The 16469-nt window shown below is 46.7% G+C and overlaps 1 protein-coding gene across 4 annotated transcripts in view; it reads left to right on the forward strand.

The window, feature by feature from the left end:
- ASB18 (ankyrin repeat and SOCS box containing 18) overlaps positions 1–16469 on the forward strand; it is a 350641-nt gene that overhangs the window by 119105 nt on the left and 215067 nt on the right. The gene's annotated exons all lie outside the window — the stretch shown is intronic.

The raw sequence follows: 16469 nt of genomic DNA on the forward strand, positions 1-16469 counted from the left end.
AGAAGTTGGCTCCCACACAAAGTATGTGAGAGCCTGCTGCCCAGTGTTATTGGTGTTATTTGCATTTTGAGTGTTTGGCCTTTGCTCAATGATGGCTGCAACACTTTCGGCTTTTGTTTTTGTTAGCATATGGTGATGAGAAACAAAAAATGAATGTGTCCTCATGTAATGCAACGGTGCTATGTAAAGCTCTCTGATACCCGATTCGAGTCAAGTTCGCGCTATATAAAACTCGGTAAAATAAAAAAAATAAAGTATAAAAAAAATTAATACAATTACAATATTTTCTACTAGGAAGGGTACCAGCTTACAGATTCTAAACGAACATTTCTATAAATTCATTTGTAAAAACCTTCACACTCATGTATGGATCATTATTCTTCCTGATTTGAAACACATTTAACAAATATAGGAAGATGTATTCTTTTTCATCATATGAAGTTTGGAATCTATATAACATAATATGGATTTGGCATGGAACAATTTCATCATTATAAAGTCCCAGTGGGTAAATCGAAACAAAAAACTTATTTGAGAAATTCTCTATTAACTAAGTTTGGCATTATGAATTCACAATATTCTGTTGAATTTCATTTGTGACCCAAAACCTTTCAAACAAATATTTCTTGCAGATCCCCCTCTTATAAAAACAGGAACAACCGCATATTAAAACTATCTAGGAATGCCATTAAATACCCTATGGCAGCGTCATCAGATTGTAGACGGTAAGGCATACATGAGCAAAAAGCAGTGCAGATTATTTAATCATATATCATTACATTGTTTTTACTAATGCACTGCCAGTTCTTTATCCAGCTTAAGACCAGGAAATTGCATCTATAAATCCTCATGTGTAAGGTTTCATCCCCTACCTCTTTGGTGTTTCAGCGCTCAATCTATCCCGAAATATATTGTCAAATCCCTGTTGCTCTTTTGATGTTCAGAAAAGTATTTCACCAATTCAAAAAAACATGCTTAAGATAGATGAAGTGCCTGTGTGAAGTACAAGTCAAATACCTGTAGGAATTTGTGCAGTAACACCTAATCCTGTATGTTATTCCCCAAAAAATGTATAATGGGGATAAGCACTACCCCCCGGAACTACTGATAGCACTTGCTATCAATAAGTAGAGGATTTTGTGGGCAAGGCGACGCAAGCCCATACGTCAGATTTATGTCACCTTGCATGGCTCTGTGTGGATTTGTAAATCTAGAGTAACGCAAGGCAGCACAAGTCACTAACAACAATTGGCTGTGCTCCCTGCTTTTGCAAGATACATACTTTCACGTCTTGGCACCTTGGACCACAAACAGTTCCACAAGTTCACTATGGGGACTAATTATAAAGTGTAAATAAAACTGTCCTTTGGATTAAATACAGTCCCATAAGTCTTCACAATATTTTAGTACTGGTAGGAATATTTCTTCAGATGCTGCCCCTTCCCCCATAACTGTCTGGTAAGGCTGTCCCTCAACCCTGCTTAAAAACAAACATGGTTATTTTCATTAAGTGTCTTTACAATCTTTGTTTCTCAGTAAATTACTCAAATCCCTTTCTTGGCACCTTCCAAAAGGACTCAAGTCAATAGTAGACAACATGCTCCCTGGCTGGTCAGAAGTTTCACAAACCGTTCCCCTTGAAGCCAAATATCCATGTCTAATTATCTGCAGTGATTTTCAGGGGAAGGGCTACTGTGAGGATTTCAGCACAAAAGCATACAGGAAAGTGTGTGCATGGTGCATTTCAAAGAAAAAGTGCTGATGAAACTAGTCACATCATTACTCCCCAAGGAAATTGCTGAATTTCCTGATCCAGGCAGAGCTGGCATTGAAGGCTCTGGAGGGTCACAAGCGGAGTGTATATTAAAAACCAATACTAACATAGCTTTGTGCCTGGCAACATTTCATAGTTGTAAGGGCTCTGTGTAACTGTATAGTTCTTCCAGCTGGTCTTGCACCCTGACACTTTTGATGCATTTTCCCTTTCTGGTTCCTTGTCTGTCCATTTCCAGCCCTTTTGCTTATGGTTTTCCTCTATTGTTCATTGATTACTGTTTGTTTGTCTGCTTGTTATCACTGTTCAAGTCTCTTTGCTCTATGATTTCCTGGGGGGGTCAGTGCTGGTATCCTGGTCAACACCTTGCCAAAACAACTTTCACTTCATCTTAGAGCAGGCTAAGATTATTGTAGTATCGGTTATGGTATTTTATATCTACAAAGGGGCATATTATCAAGCACGCGTTAAAGTTATCGCCGCTTTAGCGGCAGAAAACTGCCACAAAAGCGGCGATAATGGGCTTGATAATATTAATATGCCCGTGAGAATTCCAATAGAAGCCCATGTTGACACCAGAACATGGGCTTCTATGGGAATTCTCCAGGGCATATTATCAAGCCGTTTCGTGATAATATGCCCCTTAGTGCCTAGGTTCCTGATACTTACACTCCTTATTCAGAACTCACTCTAACATCGAGCATCAAAGGGAGGAAACATACAAGTTCGGAAGCCGCCACCTATCCAAAATCGTTTTCACCAACTGCATCTTTTAACAGCAATGACTCTTATATTTCTCTTTCCTTTATCCATTTGTCTCTCTTTCTCCACCGAAGTGTTCAGTGTTCAACACTTCTAGATAGATTATGGAAACAGGTTTTGCAGCTATTCCACATTTCAACCTAGGTCATGGGCAGCCACCACGAGTTAATTCCTATACACTCGACTCTTCTGATATTGAAATGATAGAGGTAATACTCCAACCTGCTGGTTAAATGCCCCACCTAACTTAACTGCATTCAACAAAGTCTCTTGGAGTCTGTCTCACGTGCACCTTGCTCAGATCCGTGTAGCAGTGCTATGTGAGAACAACCATTGAAAATGCAATAGGTCTCGCCTTTGATTAAGTTAAAGCCATTTGCTTTGCTAATGGTATTGTATAGCAAAGCAAATGGCTTTAACCCCTTCGATGCTCATGACGGAACGGTTCCGTCATGAGCATCGGTTGGGCTGTGCTCATGACGGAACCGTTCCGTCATGAGCACAGCCCCCGGGGGAAGCGCTGGCGCTCCCCCCCTGGGGCATCGATTGTGCCCCCACAGAGGGGCATGGCAGCGGAAGAGCTTCTGCTGCCACCCCCGAGCCACCCCACGCTTCCTGATGACGTCAGCGCGCACAGCGCGCGCTGACGTAATCAGGAAGTGTTGGACGCGCTGGAATTCATTTCTTACAGCGCGTCCAACGGATCAGGTAGGTGTTTGGCGGGGGGAGCGGAATTGCGAGGCCTTGAGGCATCGGGGGAGAGGAAAGCGTATTTCCTCTCCCCTGATGTCTCAATGTTGGGCATTCCTACTCCACGATCGCGCACAGCGTCGCGATCGTGGAGCAGGGATGCCCCACTAGACACCAGGGATGTTTTTTTCTTTATTTGGGAAGCGACCCCTTGAGCAAGGGTCGCTTCCTAGGCGGCCAAATTATTTTGAAGACTTTTCTGCCCCGGGCAGATCGGTCGTCTTTCTGCCCGTTTCTGCCCCCAGGGGGGGGCAGAAAAGCCCACTAGACACCAGGGATGTCTTTTTCATAATTTAGGAAGCGGCCCCTTGGGCAAGGGTCGCTTCCTTGGCTGGCAAATTATTTCGAAGACTTTTCTGCCCCCCCTGCGGGCAGATCGGTCGTCTTTCTGCCCGTTTCTGCCCCGAAAAGCCCACTAGACACCAGGGATGTCTTTTTCCTAATTTAGGAAGCGACCCCTTGGGCAAGGGTCGCTTCCTTGGCTGCCAAATATATTCGAAGACTTTTCTGCCCCCCCTGGGGGCAGATCGGTCGTCTTTCTGCCCGTTTCTGCCCCAGGGGGGGCAGAAAAGCCCACTAGACACCAGGGATGTCTTTTTCCTAATTTAGGAAGCAACCCCTTGGGCAAGGGTCGCTTCCTTGGCGGCCAAATTAATTCGAAGACTTTTCTGCCCCCCCTGGGGTCAGATCGGTCGTCTTTCTGCCTGTTTCTGCCCCCAGGGGGGGCAGAAAAGCCCACTAGACACCAGGGATGTCTTTTTCATAATTTAGGAAGCGACCCCTTGGGCAAGGGTCGCTTCCTTGGCTGCCAAATTATTTCGAAGACTTTTCTGTGGGCAGATCGGTCGTCTTTCTGCCCGAAAAGCCCACTAGACACCAGGGATGTCTTTTTCCTAATTTAGGAAGCGACCCCTTGGGCAAGGGTCGCTTCCTTGGCTGCCAAATTAATTCGAAGACTTTTCTGCCCCCCCTGGATATCGTTGGTTTTGCTGTGTCACTGCAGAGTAGGTTCTGGTGAGTGTAGCTGTCTCTTGTAATTGAATTCTATAGTTTTTGAGTACATTGATCATTGTGATAAAGGTACACATTTCTTTACTTACTTGGTGGTTTGCACATTGTTGGTTGTTGTTGACTTGTTTGTGCAGTTTTCTATCTTAGAAAGTATAATGGCTAGCCGCAGGATTACTGCTCAGCAGGTTGTTGGTTTGCTTTTTGAGTCTTCCTCTGACCATGGTTCAGAGACTGACTCTGCATCTGAGGGAGAGGAGGCAGGGGACGATTCTGGCAGTGAGTTTTCTCTCCATATGGAGTCATCGGATGATGAAGATACTCTTAGTGCGGATGAAGTGCCTGTGTTAGAGGAGGAGACTGATGTGCCGAAAGTGCGGCAAGAGGCATCTGGGCTGCAGCCTTGGGCTGCAAGGCTTCCCGTTGGTGTAGTGCGGCTGCAAGGCTTCTGGCCTGCAGCCTGCAGCTGCAAGGCTTCCCGTTGGTGTAGTGCGGCAAGAGGCATCTGGGCTGCAGGCTGGGGCTGCAAGGCTTCCCTTTGAAAGTGACGACCTCTGGGTTGCCCCTGGCATGGTGCAGCCGGCATTGCCAGAGTTTACTGGTGTTCCAGGGTCTAAAGTGAATACTGAAAACTTTTTGCCGGTACATTTTTTTCAGTTGTTTATGGACGATGTGTTTTTGGCAGAGATTGTTGAGCAGACTAATTTGTATGCCGAACAGTTTTTGAGGGACAACAGTGCCAGTCTTAAGCCACACTCTAGAGCTACCCGGTGGACTCCCACAAATCTTGAAGAGATGAAGAAGTTCTTGGGTTTAACTTTTTTGATGGGCTTGCTAAGGAAGCCATCAATGTCTTCATATTGGTCTAGCAGTCCCTTGATGGCAACGTCTATTTTTCCGGCAGTCATGAGTCGTGACAGGTATTGGCTTCTGCTTAGGATGATGCATTTTGTTGATAATGGTTTAGCGTTGCCACGAGATCACCCTGATTGTGACCGTCTTTTTAAGATTAGGCCTGTCCTTGGTCACTTTGTTAATCGATTTTCTGAGATTTATGCCCCTGGGAAAGAAATTGCAGTGGATGAGTCTTTGGTGTTTTTCAAGGGCTGCTTGGTTTTTAGGCAATACATTCCTAGTAAGAGGGCACGCTATGGAATAAAGCTGTATATGCTGTGTGACAGTAGGACTGGATATGTGTCTAATTTCAGGGTGTACACCGGTAAGGAATCTAGGATGAACCTCCCTGGTTGTCCGTACACTTTTGGAGTGACTGAGAAAATTGTTTGGGAACTTGGTAGAGGATTTTTTAACAAAGGCCACCATTTATATGTAGATAACTTCTACACTGGTGTGCGGTTGTTCAGGGAATTGGCCAAAGTGGACACTGTTGCTTGTGGCACAATCCGCTCTAACCGTAAAGGTTTCCCGAAAGAACTTGTTTGTCAAAAGCTTGTGCGGGGACAGTGCAGTGCGTTGCGTTGCCAGGAGCTTCTTGCTGTGAAGTTTTCAGACAGGACAGATGTCTACATGCTGACTACCATCCATGATGAAAGCACTGCACCTGTGACTGTTTGGGGTCAGGTCGCTGAAGCGCGCAAACCTGTGTGCATTTTAGACTATAATATGCACATGGGTGGTGTTGACATAGTAGATCAGAGGTTGGAACCTTACACTGCTCTTCGTAAGGCTTAAATTTGGTACAAGAAGTTGGCTATCCATCTTTTCCACTTGGCAATGTTTAATGCTTTTGTTGTGTTCCAGGATTCTTGCCCTGAGTCAAAGATGACTTTTGCTAAGTTTCAGGAGTCTGTAATAGGCAGCCTTGTTGTAGTGGAACATGCAAGTGTTCCTAGAGTTGGAGTGGTGGAGGATGTTGCTAGATTGAAAGATCGCCACTTTCCAGATCACATTCCTCCCACACCCTTAAAAGATTTTCCCAGTAGGAGATGTAGAGTCTGTTGGCGAAGAGGTTCGCGGAAGGAGAGTCGTATGTACTGCCCCGACTGTCCTTCTCATCCTGCACTGTGTCTCCCTGCTTGTTTTAGAGCGTACCACACGCGAAAGAATTATTGGGAGCATTCATGAGTGGTAAAGTGAACTGCCTGGTCTGTATTCTTTGGATAATTTGATTCTGTTTCAAGGTTGGTGTTAGTGCAATGTATTTAGTTGCTGATTTTCTGTTAGAAGATTTGTATCTATTTGCGATTTGTTTGTGTTTTTATTTTTTTCAAAAAAAATCCTAAATGTGATGGCGGTGTGTGTAGGCTTGCGCTTGGCTGTTGGTGTGTGTAGACTGGCACTTGGTTGGTGGTGTGCGTGGAATGGTGCTTGGCTGGCGGTGAGCGTGGACTGGCGGTGTGCATGGACTGGCGGTGTGCGTGGACTGGTGCGTGGCTGGTGGTGTCCGTGGACTGGAGCTTGAGTGGTGGTGTGCATGGACTGGAGCTTGGCAGGCGGTGTGCGTGGAATGGTGCTTGGCTGGCGGTGTGCGTGGACTGGTACTTGGCTGGCGGTGTGCGTGGACTGGTGGTGTGTGCGGACTGGTGCTTGGCTGGAGGTGTCCGTGGACTGGAGCTTGGCTGGCGGTGTGCGTGGATTGGCGATTGGCTAGCGGTGTGCCTGGACTGGCGCTTGGCTGGCGGTGTGCCTGGACTGGCGCTTGGCTAGCGGTGTGCGTGGACAGGTGGTTTTGCGATAGGCCATTTTGATGTCGCCTCACTACGTTTTGGGCCCTTGCCTGCCGCGGGTACTTGGGCCTCCCACACAAGTGAGGCACCATTTTTACCAGGAGACCTGGGGGAATGCTGGGTGGTGGTAAATTTGTGTGAGCCCGGTGATGCCACAACTTTCCCACCCCAAAATGTGTGAAAAAAGTGATTTTTTTCAGCAAAAATTGAGGTTTGCAGGGGATTCTGGGTAAGGAAACGTTGGGGGATCCACGCAAGCCATACCTCCCTGGATTCCCCTGGGTGTCTAGTTTTCAAAAATGTATAGGTTTGCTAGGGTTCCCTAGGTGCCGGCAGGGCTAGGGTTCAAAAACTACAGCTAGTCACTTTGCCAAAAAGGGGTCATTTTTCACTGCAAACTTGAGGTGTGACCATGTTGCGTTTTGCGCCGTTTCCTGTCGCGGGCACTATGCCGATCCGCACAAGTGAGGTACCATTTTTCTCGTAGGACTTTGGGGAACGCGGGGTGGGTGGAAATTTGAGGATCCACGCAGATTCCAGAACTTTCCATCACAGAAATGTGGGGAAAATGTGTTTTTTTTGTCAATTTTTTACGTTTGCAAGGGATTCTGGGTAACAGACCATGGTGGGAGGCAGTCAAGTCACCCCATCCTGGATTCCCCTGGGTGTCTAGTTTTCAAAAATGTATAGGTCTGCTAGGTTTCCCTAGGTGCCGTCAGGGCTAGGGTTCAAAAACTACAGCTTGTCACTTTGCCAAAAAAGGGTCATTTTTCAATGCAAAATTGAGGTGTGACCACGTTGCGTTTTGCGCCGTTTCCTGTCGCGGGCACTAGGCCGACCCACACAAGTGAGGTACCATTTTTCTCGTAAGACTTTGGGGAACGCGGGGTGGGTGGAAATTTGTGGCTCCACGCAGATTCCAGAACTTTCCATCACAAAAATGTGGGGAAAATGTGTTTTTTTGGTCAATTTTTTACGTTTGCAAGGGATTCTGGGTAACAGACCATGGTGGGAGGCAGTCAAGTCACCCCATCCTGGATTCCCCTGGGTGTCTAGTTTTCAAAAATGTATAGGTTTGCTAGGTTTCCCTAGGTGCCGGCAGGGCTAGGGTTCAAGAACTACAGCTAGTCACTTTGCCAAAAAAGGGTCATTTTTCACTGCGAAATTGAGGTGTGACCACGTTGCGTTTTGCGCCGTTTCCTGTCGCGGGCACTATGCCGACCCGCACAAGTGAGGTACCATTTTTCTCATAGGACTTTGGGGAACACGGGGTGGGTGGAAATTTGTGGATCCACGCAGATTCCAGAACTTTCCATCACAGAAATGTGGGGAAAATGTGTTTCTTTTGTCTATTTTTTACGTTTGCAAGGGATTCTGGGTAACAGACCTTGGTGGGAGGCAGTCAAGTCACCCCATCCTGGATTTCCCTGGGTGTCTAGTTTTCAAAAATGTATAGGTTTGCTAGGTTTCCCTAGGTGCCGGCAGGGCTAGGGTTCACAAACTACAGCTAGACTCTTCGCAAAAAAAGTGTAAATTTTCAGTGTGAAAATGTGGTGTGTTCACCTTAGGTTTTGAGCCACTTCCTGTCGTGGGCACTATGCCTACCCACACAAGTGAGGTACCATTTTTATCGGGAGACTTAGGGTAGTTCAGATTTGTAAAGCAACTGTTATTACCTATTGATTTTTGATGCATTTCTCCCTTCCAAATGAAAGACATTGTGTAAAAAAAAAAGTCATTTTGAAAAATGACCAATAATTGTCATGCAAGTATGAGTATTCCCAATTTCGAAAATGTCCAAATATGCACTGTTTCTAAACTCTGTAATTTGTTCCCATTTCAGAAATACATAGGTATCTTTCATACCGATTTTTCCATGTATACCTTTTCCCACAATAATTGCTATATACCCGGAACAAAAAACAAAAACATTACAAAATGCTGCTCAGTTTTTTACTCTGGGTTCGTTGGGCTCTTGGTGAACCTACAAGTCCTATATATCCCCACAACCAGGAAGTTCCACCGGATGTAACGGTACATTGCTTTTAAAGAGATGTCATAATTCGAAGAAGTTACAGGTGAAAACGTTGACTCAAAAGGCTGCTTTTTTCAACAACTTTTTAATTTTTCCTATATTTACCTGTTAGTTTCTATAAAGAAACCTTGATGGATCTACACAAATGACCCCTTGCTGAATTCAGAATTTTGTCTACTTTTCAAAAATGTATAGCTTTCCAGGATCCATTATTGCTTTTCTACCCATTTTTACCATTATCTGGAAGGAGGTTGAAAGCACAAAAAATAGCAAAAATAGGGTATGTCCCAGAAAAATGTCAAAACTGTGTAAAAAATGTTGGATTTCTGCCAAAAATCTGTCATTCCCTAAAAGCTGGAGAAATTGTGATTTCAGCCCCACAAACCCTTTTTTGATATCATTTGCAGAGAAAACCCCAGACACTTTCATTTGCAGCCACTTTTCCCCATTTTTCACAAAAAAACCAAAATGTTGCTGTATTTTGACTAATTTCTGGGAACCCTCTAGGAGAATCCACAAACCCTGGGTACCTTTAGAATCCCCATGATGTTGGAAGAAAAGGACGCAAATTTGGCGTGTATACCTAATGTGGTCAAAAAGTTACAGGGGCCTAAGCGCGCACTACCCCAAATAGCCCAAAAAAGGCTTAGCACAGGAGGGGAAAAGGCCTAGCAGCGAAGGGGTTAACTTAATGAAAGGCGAGACCTATTGCATTTTTAATACTTGGCAACAAAGAGGCAACTGTGGGAACGGAAGCTAGTGAGCAGCAGGCAGTCAGGCAACCTCTCGTCCCGTCATCCAGCACATTATCATTACAGCGAAGCAGAGGCAAACCGTGCAAGGAATGAGCGGCGGCGGTACCAGCCTGCCTGTTGCCACGGTCGTGGGGCAAACGAGAAATAAACCATGTGCTTTGTTTTAAGGCAGCGACGGAGGCAATAGTTTACTTTTGAATATTCTATGTTGGTGCGTGAGCATCTGCATTCAAGCATTGATAGCAGCGCGGGGCATTTAATGTGCAGCGCCCCGAAACCGCAGCGGGTGAGGGGGCATTATTTTCCTTTATTGGGGTCTATGACACACTGGCTCGGCTACTGGGTGGAGTCTTCCCTTTTACATTAGGTGGGCACGCGCTCTTGGTTTTTTTCACAGATGGGGGATATTGTTTCCACACATTTCCACTTTTCACTAGACATCTGTCCGTGGTTAACGTTTAAATATATATATATAGCTTGCTTCTTTATTTCAGATGCTTATGGCTCTGTGGCACTATGAGCAACGGTTATTACTACTGCCCAAATCACTGAGCCTATCTCTGATGAGGATAAAAGGTTGAGCTAAGCTCACCATGGCTAATATCTGTGACATGCTACTTGGCAGCTGGCACATTTCTCATTTCTCTAGTCGGTCAATACGGTGTTCTCAAAAGATCACAGGCCACTGCGGCGTCGCTTGTGTTCCGTTTGTCTAATGTGGGGCATCCCTGGAGAAAAAATCGGCCGGACAATTTACAACTGGTTTCAGCTGCAGCATTTATATGTACATTTGACCATATGCCTGTGCTCTTCGAATTAAAACCCCGACAGACACCACCATGTGCCACAAACAAATTACAAGGTACAACTGGGACTCCTCCACAGTAGTTTAGCGCTTGCCCCAAGCACCCTAAAGCCAGGAAGCTACTGTGTCCAACGGAGACCATATGTAACTGGTCGACTAGAATTTCTACATGAGCACCAGTTACGTTACAGAAAGACACACATATATAGGAATGGGACGATTAAGTGATTTGCCCAGGATCACAGGATGTTGAGCCAAGACGCCGAGACTCGAACTCGGTTCCACAGGTCCAAAGGGGCAGCTGTGGTCGTTATACCACATCCTCTCATTTCCAACAGCAAAGGGCGCCTGAGAGATTAACCATTTCCAGTGGTGGTCTGATTTTAGGAGGCTTGGAAGACAACGCCGAGTACCACTAGAGCAGAAGGCACCATTGCGGGCATTCAAAACGTGCCTCTTTCACTACCCACGACTGCCCCCTCGTCTGCCAAAAGCGCATTGAGGCGGCCCAAGGCTAGTGGTTTATGAATCAATTAATTCCATGACCATACGGTTCGACGTGGCAGCGCATGAACCCACTGAGTTGTCGCTCTCTTTTAGCTGAAGGGGCGCAAGTTGGTCTCGAAATGCACTGTCCCAATTTGATTTTTGTCCACGATTTAAGGGACCTTGCAACACTCCACTAGTTTTAAAAATATCTGCGTTTTTTGTTGTTGAAATACAAACAGGTCCTGAAATGTATTTTGTCGGAGACCATCTATGTACTTGCCAAATCCGCGATAAGCTTCCCCTCCCTCCTTTCCACCCAAACGCGTCAACGGCCGCACTGTGTGTGCCCCTGTCTATATATAGCTGCACTCCCCTCGTGCGCGCTCCAGCAGGTGCATTAACCTACCGAGCCACCAAGTTTGTGGAAGGGGGGCAGGGGCCAGTAAGAGAGAGGGGGCGACGCCTGGAAAGATAAGCAGATCTTAGTGAGGGGGGGGGGGTGGGGGCGAATGAAAACGAGAGAGAATGGACGAGTGCGTGGAGAGAGGACAGGCTGTCGAAAGCAAAACGCGACCCAGTGAGAGGAGCAGGGGGCTAACGAGGTTGAGAGGACCAGCTGAGGAGAAAGAGAGGAGGGACAGACGAGGAACGGAGATTATGGACTGATGGAAAGGAGAGCAGTGTGCAGGCACTGGTGAGGGCGAGGGACAGACGGGCAGATATTAACGAGGGAGAGAGGACAGACGGACGAACAGGAGGATGGTCGAATTTGGGGGGTGGGCGGCGAGAGCAGACTGGCCAATGGAGAACTACAACTAGATATGGGAGAGAGGCCCAATGATGAAAAGAGGAGCACGGACTAGCAGGGAGAGGCGGGTGAAAGGGTGAGCAGAGGACCAGTGAGTGGAGCGGGGAAGGCCTGCTGAAAGAAGCGCAGCAGGCAGTGTGGGAGCGGGCACAGACGGACGAAATGGAGAGCGGATACCAACGAGGGAGAGGCAGGACAGATGGATGCGAGTGAAACCAGGGGGTCGGGGGCGTCGAATGGTGAATGGATACAAAATACCAGCGTGGGGAGGGTGGCAGACGGGGGAATGGTTCACGGGAGCTAGTGAGCAGGAGAGGTCTGGGTGAAGAGGAGAGCGGGAGAGTAGATAGGCGGATGAAGGGGGGAGCGAGCAGAGAGCACTTACTGGAGAGTAGACTGAATGACTGGGGACAGACTGGTTAAAAAAGAGAAGGGGCTAATGAGGGAGCGGCGACAGGCGGGAGACAGCGGGGATGTGTGAGCTGAGAGTGGTCGGCTTGTGAAAGGAGAGGACGAACTAATAGAGCAGATGAGTGAAAGAGACCACGGAATAATAAGAGGGAGAGGGCAGATGGATAAAAGGAGAGCAGAGACGAATGAGCAAGAGATGGATTTTGGAGTGATAAAAAGGACAGCAGGAAGAGATAAGGGAGAGAGAATACGGCTGAAATGGGGAGCAGATACTAATGAGGGAGAGGGGACGGGTGAAGACGAGGAACGGACAGGTGTAAAGGACAGCAGGTGCCGGTGAGGAAAGACTGAGGACAGGGAGCGGGTGAACTCATGAGAAAAGAAAGGTGAGATATGTCTGGGAGTAGAAACTGTGGTGATGCTCAACTCTAGTTATGGCACACACGGGATGTGGGGTGTAAATCAGGGGCTGGCAGCTCCAGCGACGCGATGAAGGGGGGCCTGGCAACCACTGATAGGGCCCATACGCGTCAGCGGCCCTCCATCCAGTCCGAGGCCAATGGATATGTGTCCGGTATGGAGACTCAGGGCCTACATAACATTTTCCGTGGGGAGGGGGGTCATTATTTTGTAGTCCGCCGCTAACAGAACCCCCTCATTAATGGTGCTTTCCCGACCCTCCTAGGAAGCATACATGGCCGAGTCGGCCCTTCACAAACTGCAGGTTACACAGATCTCGGAGAAAAATGCATTGACCCCATGAGCTATTTATCGTGCGTCGTAGGGTGGTTTGAGGGATGACATTTTAGGCGGGGGGCTCAGTTTCAAAGTTAAAAACAAGCTATCGCCATCGATCTCTTGTCTTGTCTTATTGTTTAAACACATGGCCCCATAAAGATAGGAAATCGCTTACGACAGAAGGAAAGCAGGCGAGCCAGTCCGGGTGGGCCGTACCAAAAAGCCGAAAAACCCTACTTTCCAATGGGAAGCCAGCGTTTACCATAAACGCCGACGCTACCCAATGGAAATGAGGGGCGGGGCTTAAAGCCCTTTTCTAAAAGTACTCCTAGACAATAAATCTCACGAGGCGGGCAGCACATGCTCTGCCACGGCACGCGAGACCTAAAAATCATATCAATCCCTGTGCTGAATTTACATGTTATATTCCCAGCATGCCAAATCTTCCTCTTTGTGCGTAAGGACAAAGTTTTGATTGCAGATATGGAGAAAATAAATCACAGTCCTTTTTTACACCAGCAAAGGACTGCCCCAAGTTTGCATATCTCTGGCAGGTGGCAGGGGATCAGTGGAATGGAGATCTATGGAATGAACCATCTCCCGGAGTATGCTCCTCCTGACTAACCACAATGCATCGGTTCTGAATCACAAAGTACACAGCTTGAGTAGAAATGTTACTTATCACACAAATAGGAGGTCAACCAGGGAGTCACCCCCCACAGTGGAGTTTGAGGACATGTGGATGTAGATACTTTCACTGAGCGTAATCTCCGCAGTCGTAAAATACAATAAGTGACTGCCCATTGCCATCAGGCCCTGCTCTAAGGCATTCATCCTCTTATATCCTCTGTACACAATGTCATGCCTTTCACAAAGCAACTGGTAGAATCAGACATTCAGACTCCTGCAAACAGTGCCTTTTGGACCTGAGAGGCAATTGGCACTGCCACCAAGCTCATCGGTTATCCCACTAAATGGCACCATGGCTCTTCCTCCCACCCATAAGGAGACTTGCTGTGATATAAGATTTAATGCACAAGTCTTACTAACAAATACTTTTATGTGACATGAAGGTTATTTCGTATACAACAATGTTCATGTTTGCCATAAATTCTGCAATTTGTCTTTGTATTCTTGATGCCAGTATGCCCCTGAACCATACACCATTTCCCAATAGGGCCACATGGTTCTCAGAGTAATGCTGTCACCACTGTAAGTTTACTACAGCCTGGGTAGAAAGGGCAATATGTGTAAAAGAGCGGTGTACTTTGCCTGCCCCCTTGACCTAATAGCTAAACTCTAGGGTCACAGTCCGTGTAAGCAGTGACACCTTCAGTTGCCATGCTTGTCATATTAACTCAGCTAAAATTAAGAACAGAAGAACTTGTCTAGTGGCTTGCCTGGAAATCAATCTAAAGTATGGAAGCACATTCTCCTGAGCCATGCAGCAGACTTTTCACCTCAACAACACTACATATCCACTGCATTTCCACTTCTTTAATACAATATAATCAAGAGTATTGTGCCACCAATAAAGATGTATAGGCCTGCCCTGGAAGATGCCAGCATGCATTGTAGTGCCAAAACACTAGGGCAAGTGGCCCAAGGCCTATGGTAGTGTAGATCTTCATCAATTAATCCATTGACGTCTTCGCTGATATTCATACCCCTGTGGCAACCTTGACCTTTATCCATCACTGCATTAAATTCTGCCCCGATAATCATACTCCATGATGTGCGTCTCCCAACAAGATTTTTCCCATGTTTAATCTTAGCTTTATCAAAAAACAGAGGGAGAAAGAGGATTGGGCTAGGTTCACCCTCCTGTGTGTTTAGAGTACATCAAAAATCATCATTGGGGCCAACCCAAGCATCATTGGGGGCATCCCAAGCATCTACCAGCAGTAGATGTTTGGGATGCCCCCAATGATGAAGCATGTCACCTAGGGGCAACCCTGGGTAAGTGAGGGGACTCAAGAAAAGAAAGTTTCTCTTTTCTATTGACAGTTGAGGTTCACCCAAATTTGGCGAACCCACAATTTCTCCCTGGCTAGGTTCTTATAATCCATTATTTATGGATTTTTTTGGTGTACTCTAATCTTATCTTTAATCAAGAGAGAGGTGCACAGTCCATAGTTTCGGCTGTTGGCTACTGATGGTAGGCATTGGCTTTCATTTTTGGGACCTAATACCTATGTGTTATGCTTGGACTTAGACCCAAATTAAGAGAGAAATGCAGTAAATGGGGAAACAGTGAAGAATAAATTGAAAGGGACAAAAGGAGAGAGCTGAAAGCAAGAGTCAAAAAGAACCTGCAAGGGGTAAGAGTCTCTCATGTTTTGAAGTGCTGAAAGGATGCCCTACCTTGCTTTAAATCCCTGTAAGTAGCATAGTCTATCAGGTCCGAAAGCATTAACAGGACATGCTTTCTTCGCTTGAAATGTCAGCAGCGGCAGCTGGCATGTAGGCAATGTGGCGGGGGCATATGTGGTTTTGGTACATGCATGCATGCAAGGTGGGTGGTGTGTGTAAATAAAAAGAAAAAAAACACTTACCTTGCTTTCTGCACAAAGTCCTTCCTCGTTTCAGTCTCCTCGGGTAAATTCCCTTACGCAATCCAGGCGCTGCTCTCATGCCTGTAACCAGCATGAGAGAAGTAGCAGGATTGGAGGGAGTGGCCTTTCTCAGTGCTCTCAAAAGCAGGGGAGGCCTGTGCTTTCTCTAATCCAGCTGTGTTAAAACAGCTCAGTTAGAGCCGACCAAAAAGACATGCGCACTTTTTTTGATAAACACATTTTAATTCAGTTTACAGAAGGAATGCACCAGTCAAATCACACCATATTTCAATGATCGAGAATTACAGTCACAGAATCCCACCACCCAGTGTACAGACAATAAAGCAAAGATACAATGGAACCAATCAAGCCCCTCGTGATTAGACCTCTCCCCCCAATCACTTCCCACAAATTCTGCGGTATTTCTTGGGGCAACCACGTGCCGCGTACATAACTTTCTCCTGTGTGGCGCACCAGTCCACCCCAGTACGCCAACGCCCCACGGTAGGGGGATCAGGACACTTCCATGAGGCTGCAATGTCCCTTTTGGCTACCACCATGGCCGTATTGAAAAACAGTTTTTCATTGCGCGACCCATCTAACCCATCAGTGATGCCCAGAATCGTGTGCTTAGGGTCATGTGGAACCACCCACCCCAGAACCTCAGAGAGTTCTTCCTCGATGCCCTTCCAGAATTCTGCCAGGAGGGGACAGGCCCACACCATGTGGAGGAAGTCAGCGGGGTCTTGGCCACACCTGGTACAGGCTGAGGACGGACTAAGCCCCGCGCGATGAAGACGTACAGGGGTGAGATATGCAGCGTGTAGATAGTAGAGCTTCACTAAGCACAGCCTAGCGGAGGCGGTCAATGTTCTAGGGGCCATAAGAGCAT

Source organism: Triturus cristatus, chromosome 3_1 (genome assembly GCF_964204655.1).
Source record: "Triturus cristatus chromosome 3_1, aTriCri1.1, whole genome shotgun sequence".
Classification (NCBI taxonomy): domain Eukaryota; kingdom Metazoa; phylum Chordata; class Amphibia; order Caudata; family Salamandridae; genus Triturus; species Triturus cristatus.